An 8,901-nucleotide genomic window follows, 5' to 3' on the forward strand; every position below is an offset into this window, starting at 1 on the left:
TCACAGAAATGACATACATGAAATATATACAGTCCATTGTAGCACAATGCAGGTGTGCCCAATATTTACCCTGGGATTTCATTTTGAAATTTGTACAAAAAAATAATAAATACAAATGAGAAAAAATGAAAGAAAAATATAAATTCATCCATAGCATATAAAGTTTAAAAAACACATATAAAAAAAGTTTGCGAAAAAAATGCTTCATTAAAACATAAAAGAAAAGAAAAATTTAAATAAGGTATTAATTTATAAAAATAAAGATAAAAGTAGGAAAAAATAATAACAACATCAACCATTGAAGTGAAGATGTGGATTTAAAACACTTACATATGAAAAACTTCATCCAAAAAAATATTGAAATACCATTAGAAGACTTATAATACTGTACGGCACCATAGCGGAAACATAACCGAGCAACCTCCAAAAGCTGTCCAAACCAACTTTTTACGATAGAAGCAAACATGTTGCGCTGCAGTCGCATTATCAAATTCAACTATAAGAGCATGTGCTAAGGAATTAAAGTGGCCGTAGCTCAAGCTCACACATGGAAATAAAAGATGGAGTTTATCCATGCACCGTGTACTAGGGAATACCAGGTGCTTGCCACACGGTGCAGGGATCCTAAAGTGGGCATCCTAGTTATCACATTAAACACCAACCGTAGGATGCAAGGTGAAGTAGATTTCAAACATGCTTTCAATGTGTGAAAGCAGGATATTAAAGAAAGAAAAAAGTTAATCGTAAGCCAGACAGTTTAAATCGCAATCAATATAAATTACATACCAGTTGATATTGAAGAACAGGTTCCTGGAGAACGTCGGAAGACAGCGTGAATAACCAGCCGGTTTCAATTCAGAAAGGCAGTCTTATAATCAGCCAGTCGTAAGGGAAACAGACGCTTTCAGTCAGAAAGGCTACAACCTAAGGTGATATCATTTTTAAAAAAAGCTCATAATGAAGGCCTATATTTTAGACATAAAACAAATAAAAAAGTCCGAAAAATTATTAATGTGTTGATTACTAGGAAAGGTGGATTTTAACCACCCGCCACTATAGAGGTGGATTGGTACCGCCCACCAGACATGCAGCGGTCCAACAACAGACAGAAGGATGCGCCTGATAAAAAGGGCGAGCGAATCCTGGACCTTTGATATTGCAGGAAGTGTTGGGGGAAGCAACAACAACTGCAATGTTAAAGGTGCTTGCACCGCTTTTTACTGTACAAAGTGGCAGGCTCCACAAAATGACTCAAAGTTGGTGCCTGGAAATGAAGGGGTGGTACCATGGGTACACATCAATGCAGGTACCACCACCCGCCCCACAAAAGGAGCCGGCAAATAAGCACAAATGGCTCTTCACAAGAGCCTTTAAACAGCAGCACCAAAGGCATGGAAAGGGCTATTATAGGACACAACCTAATATGGGAGATGGTGCCTGATAGTCAACATATTAGTGGGCCTTTTCCATGCACGTGACAATAGGTGTTATTGCCACCAACTGAAAAGCGGAGGACAGAATTTGTATCCGCCACAATACCCTACTCCATGGTAATATAGCGGTGGGTAAATCTGCATGTGATGTCGATCATAAAAAGAAACTAATATAATACATATTGGTAAACCATAAAGGTTATCATGGTAGTAAACATCGAACTGTAACTATGCATTACACAACAAATATGATTCATAAAAAAAATAGTGGTAAACTTAAATACCTCCCCTCTACTATTAAAGTAATTGAAATGAAAAATATTTAGAAAAGTAAAGTTCCCTTATCCGATAACAATAGCTAGAAAATGCAAGCTTGTCTCCCCAAACGCGTGCAAACAATAACAAGGCTAGATGAAAAAATATACTAGAAAAAACAAATAAAAAATGGAAAAAAATAATGTGTACATTTGAAGTGAGTATAATCAAAGATTATAAGAGTAGAGGTGTGAAAAAAATATATTCAATTCGGAAAACATGTCATAAAATAGTATAACGAAATTATAAAATAAATAGAAATTAATATACTAATATACCAAAATGTTGAACTATATAGTGAAACTAGTTTAGTCCAGTTTTTGTTACTTATTTGTAACAAAATATATACACAACTGTTCAAAAAGTTATATAAACTAAAAAAATGTTATGAAAAAATATAATGTATATAAATGTATTTCAAGTTGAAGTTATAATTTAAATAATATTTTTTAATATAGATTTGTTAATTGGAATAAAAAAAATCAGATGTAAAAATCTCCCACCCTTGATCAAAGAATTTACAGCTGCATGGTAATATGCCAGTAAAATTAAAGTACAAGTGCCTCATTTTCATAAGAGCAGTCGTAAAGGTTTGAAACGGTCATTCCAGATAGCTTGAAAGCTAGAAAAAAAACACTTGAGCCAAATCTGTTTTTGACAATAAAGAAAGTGAAGGATAATTTTGTTTGTGAGACTGAGGAAGACAATTTAAGGAAGGATATTTAAGCCGGCATGGTGATCACAAAAAAAAAATTAGGTGGAAAATTTGATTTTTTAAAGTAAATATTAAGGGGCCCATTAGGATACCCTTGCAGAAGACGAGACCGCGCGCCTTAAGTGCCTTAAGTGCGGGGGTCCCGAAGTCTGCATTAGAATGCGCCCACCACAGTGGCGGGTACATCCACCATTTTTAACATTGTGGCGGGCGGTGCTCACTGCACCGCCCGCCACAATGTTAAAAATGAGTGCACACATTTGCTTAAAGCGCGCGGTGCCTGTCACTTTGTTTATGCACATGCTGGGGGGTACCACAGGTACCCCCGTGTGCACACCCCACCCCTCCTTAACTCTGGGGGCCAGCAGGGGGCCCCCAGAGTGAAAATCGCATGCCTTTCCTTGGCAGCATCGACTACACGGAAAGGCATCCAATTTGGCACATTGTAATATGACTGGGGTGTCTATGAGACACCACCAAGAAATTATTCATTTTCCACGACCGGGAGGGAAAAGCGGCGGAAGGTCTTTCCGTCCGCCCCGATCCCCCCCGTCATACTAATATGGTGGGGGGATTCGGGAATGGATGTCGGGCGTATTGCCTACGCCAGGCGGAGGCAATACGCCCGACATCGTAATGGGCCACAAAGTTTGCAAGTAATTCTAGGTAGTAAACTTTTTGGGAGTTAGACACACACCATACCTCCGTGTACTAGCAGAGATGTATGTTTTAAAGAAACGTGTAGGTTTGGTAAGGTTTCAATAGATGGCCACTGAGCAGGGTCAACCGGCCAAAAAATGGCATTTTATTAAAAACAGGTGATTATGGGATAGTTATGTTTAATGTCTCAACTAAAAATTTTGTATTTTTGAATGACAAGGGTAATTGGAACAACCACATGAGTGAGGTTGCAATTGTAATCGGAAACTTTGGAGAATGCAGGGTGGGTGGAAGTTGATGTAACCACACGAATAGCGGAACTTTCCATCAACGGAATGTGAATGAAATTGATTGTTTTTGAAAAAAATGTTGATGTTAAAAATGGGATTCTGGGTAACAGAACATGGTAAAAGGCATACAAGTTAGAAACATTATGGATTTGCCTGGATAACTAAATGTCAAAAATGTATAGCTTTCAGATGTTTCACTAGGTACCAGCAGAGGTAGGATTCAATATAGAAGGATAGGCACTTTAAAAAAGAAAGGGTACGTTTCCAATGCAAAAATGTGGTGGGTGCACGTTATATTTTGCACCGTTTCCTACTGCAAGCACTAAGCCTACACACACAAGCGAGCTACCGTTTTTTTAATGAAACTTGCGGAACAACTGGTGGGTAGAATTTTGTAAATACAGTAAGATTTCCATCTCAGAAATGGGAGGGAAAAAAAATGTTTTTAATTTTTGGAGCTTGCAGGGAATTCTGGGACACAGAACCTGAAAAGAGCCACACAAGTGACCACATACTGGATTTAACTTGGAGGCTCGTTAAGATGTCCTGATGTTCACCAGCTCTGAGCCGGCGGTGGCGACATCAACCACATCATAAGGATTGAAAACCACGTTCATATTACAATGGCGGGGGGTATCAAAGTGACGCAAAGTGCGTACGCCTCTTTTCATCTGGCAGACAATGATTCAGATTGTCAGCCGGGCAGAACTAGCATGGTGGTGGTGCATAACAAGCACCGCCATCCATAATAGGATGGTGTGATAGAAAAACATGATTTCCCCTATTAGGTAAAAGAGAGCACATAGGGTCCCTAAATTGTGCCATCTTAATGTGAGGTTAAGACAATACATAACTGTAGACAGCACAACAAACATACAGTTTCAGAGTGACTTTATGTCGTGACAAGTGGTCTATTACACTAGATATATGTAAACACATGTATATATTTGGTTTATAGAATTATTATAAGAAAAGTTTGTATATATTGTAAATATTGTTTGTGTTACAATAATGTTTAAGTAAGTCTGTAATAATTGACACTGATATGTATTTTCTTTTGGTTGTCTGTGTTTATTGTGTAGGTGGCACTAAGCGCACAACACCATGGCTCCCTGATGAAGGCTTGTAGCCGAAACGCGCGTATCATTAAAAGACTTTTGTTTTTTTGTTTTTTTCATCTTTAACCATTGTCTTCTAGCCATGTTAGATATAAGAATATGTCTGTAATAGATTTACTTGTTATTTGAAATTATTTAATTAGTGTATTAATTGAAAAAGAAAACAAAGTACAAAAGTAATATATATGTTAAAACAAGGTTTACCACATCAAATACAAAGAATATTTAATAATTTAAATAAATATTAAAAAAATGATTATTTTCAATAAAAAGTCTGTTTGTGCAATTTAGTGTATGTTCAAGGTAACACAGTTCATATTCCATTTTATTGTGTCTACTTATGTCCACAGTTTAAGTTATTTTTAGTTCACTAAACCTGATTATTGCAAACAATTGATGTGAAGCACTTTCCATGGTGGCTTCGCAGATGTGGAAAAGATGGGAATAATTGCTTTGGGGGACCGTTGTGGACCCCAAAGTGGGTTGAAAGGGTGGGGGCTGCACTGGTCAGGTACATGTGGTAGCAAACCTCAATGCCACACATAAGGTGGCGTGCCACTTGGTCCATGGCAAAGAACAACATGACTGTTGGGGTTTGCGGCGGGGGCAGGTTACAGTGGCACACTTGGAAAAGTCAAAGATGCAGGATGAGACTGCCACGTTAGCGGTTGTATACTAATTGGCAGTGTGGGACCTCCGAAAGCTGGCAGACAGTAAAAACACCGCTAAAGTAGTCCAGCAAGCATACTCATGGGGCCCATAGTGTATAATTTTTTTTAATTATAGGTTAGCAGGGTTTTGCGAGGTGGCGGAAGTGCAAGGAGTAAAAATCCATATTTAAGGCAAAATGGGGGGCAGTTTTATTTGTAAAAATGTTGTGGGACCACATTGAGTTTTGGTCTAATTCCTGTTGCTGGCACTAGTCCTTCACACATAAGTAAAGTAGCATTTTTATAGGGAGAAGTATGGATAAACAGATTAATAGACGAACTGCTACTCCAAATTAAATTCCTTTGGAAAAAATAAATCATAAAGAAGAAAATTGGGAAATAGGAAAACATGAAAAAAAAATCCCAACTGAATAACATGCTTGCATTGGTAGCCACAATATTTAAAATATGCAAAAAACGCTGCTTATAAACTCTTCATTTTGTTTCAAAAATATATTGTTTTCATTTGTACCTGTTTCACTCTGTTTATATTAAGCAAATAAATTGTAAGAAACACAGTAAGCAAAGATAAACAAGTGCAAGACGCAGTTCAGTTTTTCAATCTGGATTGGTTGGGTTTTTTGAGAACCTATAAGTCCTATATATCCCAAAAAGAGAAGGATAATGACGATTCAAGGTTACATTATTTGGTAAAATTACAAAAATTACAGGTGAAACATTAACACAAATGGATATATTTTTTAATAATTTAGTGAAATATTTACTATTGTGAAATATACATTAGCGGATTTAGAAAATTATACATATTGATGACTTACAATGTTTGTCTATTTTTCAGAAATGTATAGTTTACTGGGATCGAATTTAGTTTTTAAAGCAATTACTACCAAAACATGGAAAGAGGTTGAAAAAAAAAACGGAAACATAATAATATGTCACAGTGAAAAATAAAAATTTGAAAAAAATATTTGTTTTACTGTCAAAAGTCAAGTTGCACAGAAACTGTAAGATTTTTTATTTATTTTTTTAAATACTTTATTTAAGCGAATGAGGCAAGCCACAGCGGTAAAAACAAAGGACAGAGCAAGTACAAAAAGATGTCAGATGCTATATATAACATCACACGGAAAAACTGGTGTTATTATTATTATTGCATTTATTGAGCGCACAGCTACCCGCAGGTTTCCCGGCGCTTGCCTTGGGGACCCGTCCTGGCTTTTCCCTGTGAGATAGCCCCTATAGGGCATCCCCAAGGTGAAAGCCAGGCATCCCGCCGCAGGGGGGCCGTTGTGGAGATTAAGCAAGCTTAATGCCCAGAGTTGCAGAGTGAGAACCCATGATTAGAGCAGGCACCGAAGCGAGAATTATCGAGTCCGTGGACATTTTGAGCTCAAGACCCTGCCGCGTCTGGAATTGAACCCTGGTCCCGGGTCTGACCTCAGCTTCCGGGTCTGCCTGCTCTACACCGTGAGCCACACTTCTCCACCAGTACACAGTAGTATTGCGTATTTATGGCATTGAGAATGATACAAGATACATATTTTTTAATAAAGTAACAGAAAACCACAAAAAAAATTAACATCACAGAAGTTGAAAGCAAAGTGAAAAAAAATAAAATCATATCCATGAGATTGCAAAACCAATACAGCCAGCCGGCTCGCGACGTGTCAACTACCACCATAAGCAACCTCATCAGCTCAGACCCAGCAAACGCCACCAAGCACCCCACAGTCCCCGAATGGGCGGTCATATATAACCAGCACAGATATGCATTAACAAAAGAGGGCAGTGGACTGAACAAGCAAGAAATAAACCCCCATGAATATCAGTCAAGACACAGTAGTTGTTACGAAGGGCAAAGTACCACCAGACGACATGCACCCAGCTCCGTGAAGCGAGGGGCAAATGCAAGCCGCACGAGCAGCCTTACGTAGTCGAGCGCGGCGTACGAGCCGCTCTTGCTCTAGCCCACCCCTGTAGGAGTGATAGGATGAAGTGACTGGGATGGCGTGTCCTGAGCTAGCTTCGCGATGTATTGCCGATATGGACCCCAAATGTCAGTTGGGCGGGAAGAGGTTGGAAGTTGTTCCGAATCTTCCACACTATTCACATTGCAGTATGCCACACTCCCCAGCCATGAAGTGATCGTCGGGGCGCGTCGCGCGCACCAGAGCAGTGCCACCTTCCTTTTGGCCAAGAGGAAGCAAATGGACGCCAGTTTACGAAGCTGGCGGGGAAGGTTTGCAACATAGCCCAGCAGCGCAATTTCAGGTGTGACAGTTAACGACAGTCCCAACATGTCCCCCAAAACCCGGTGGACCTCTATCCAGTAAGTGTGTAACCTCGGGCAAGTCCATGACAGATGTGCGAAGTCCGCCTGCGGGGTGTTACATTTGGGGCAGACGTGGGGCCTATTGGCATCGATTCTATGAGCAAGCGCCGGTGTGTGATACATCCTTTGCCGGAATTTAAAGTGTATGAGCTTGTGTCTACTAATCATGGAAACATCCCTGGTCATAGCACAACATGCCTCCCATTGGTCATCAGAAATCTGTGTACCCAGATCACGCTCCCATGCAGCGCGCACCACCTCGTCTGACGTTGGAAGAGAGGACAAGCACAATTCATAGAGTTTGGACACCACATGCGCCCCCGATTTGTTTTGTATAATGAATGTAAGTGCTGGATTGTCTTCAGGTGGAAGGGGGAATGTGGGAAATTCAGCCCGTAACATCGAGCGGAGTCTCGTGAGATTGAAGGCATCCATGAATGTTCGGTCGGTGAAGCAGGGGTCTTCTGTCAGAGAGAAATCATGACCATCTGGGAACAAGTCTCCTATCGTGAATACCTGGAATTTAGACAGCGAACGACGGACGAACGAGTCGCCAGTGATGGGGAAACAGTGCGGGTTGGGTAAAGGAAGAGCACAGGAGTACAGTTTGTCTATGTGTAGTAAGGTTCTAATCTTGCCCCAAGCCCAGGCCGTTGTGGACAGCGGGTGTATGTCATTTGGGTCCCGTGGGAGGCCCTTGGGGAGGACTGCGTTAAGTGAGACTGGGAGCGCCGCATCAGCCTCTGGTCTCAAATGTGGGATTCTGGCATCCGGATGGAACCAAGAATGAGCATACGAACACTGTGCAACCAAGTAGTAGAGATAAAAATTCGGAACCCCAAATCCACCTCTCTCATACGGCAGCGTAAGTGTGCGCCAGGCTACGCGGGGGTTTTTACCGCCCCACACCAGCCGTAACAGGGCAGTGCGTAGTTGTGTGAAAAAAAACTTGTTGAGAGGGATCGGGATATTATTGAAAAGGTACAAAAACCGGGGGAGGACTACCATCTTGACGATGGCGATCCGGCCGCCATAGACAGAGGGAGACGGAGCCACCGGTCCGTATTATCCTCAAAAAAATACAGGGCTTGTCCGTAATTCAGACGAATAATGGACACTATGTCAGGGTGTATGTGGATCCCTAGGTATTTAACAGAGTTCTCGCACCATTCCAGTGGGAGGGAGCAAGGCCAACTGGCCGCCTTCCTTGAGACGAACGGATCCCTCGACCTCTCTCAGTCTGGTTTCCGGGCCAGCCACAGCACCGAGACCGCCCTGATCGCAGCCACCGATGACATCCGAGCCCTGCTCGACAACAGAGAAACAGCGGCCCTCATCCTCCTAGACCTCTCCGTGGCCTTCGACAC

Source organism: Lissotriton vulgaris, chromosome 3_1 (assembly GCF_964263255.1).
Source record: "Lissotriton vulgaris chromosome 3_1, aLisVul1.2, whole genome shotgun sequence".
In the NCBI taxonomy this organism is placed as follows: domain Eukaryota; kingdom Metazoa; phylum Chordata; class Amphibia; order Caudata; family Salamandridae; genus Lissotriton; species Lissotriton vulgaris.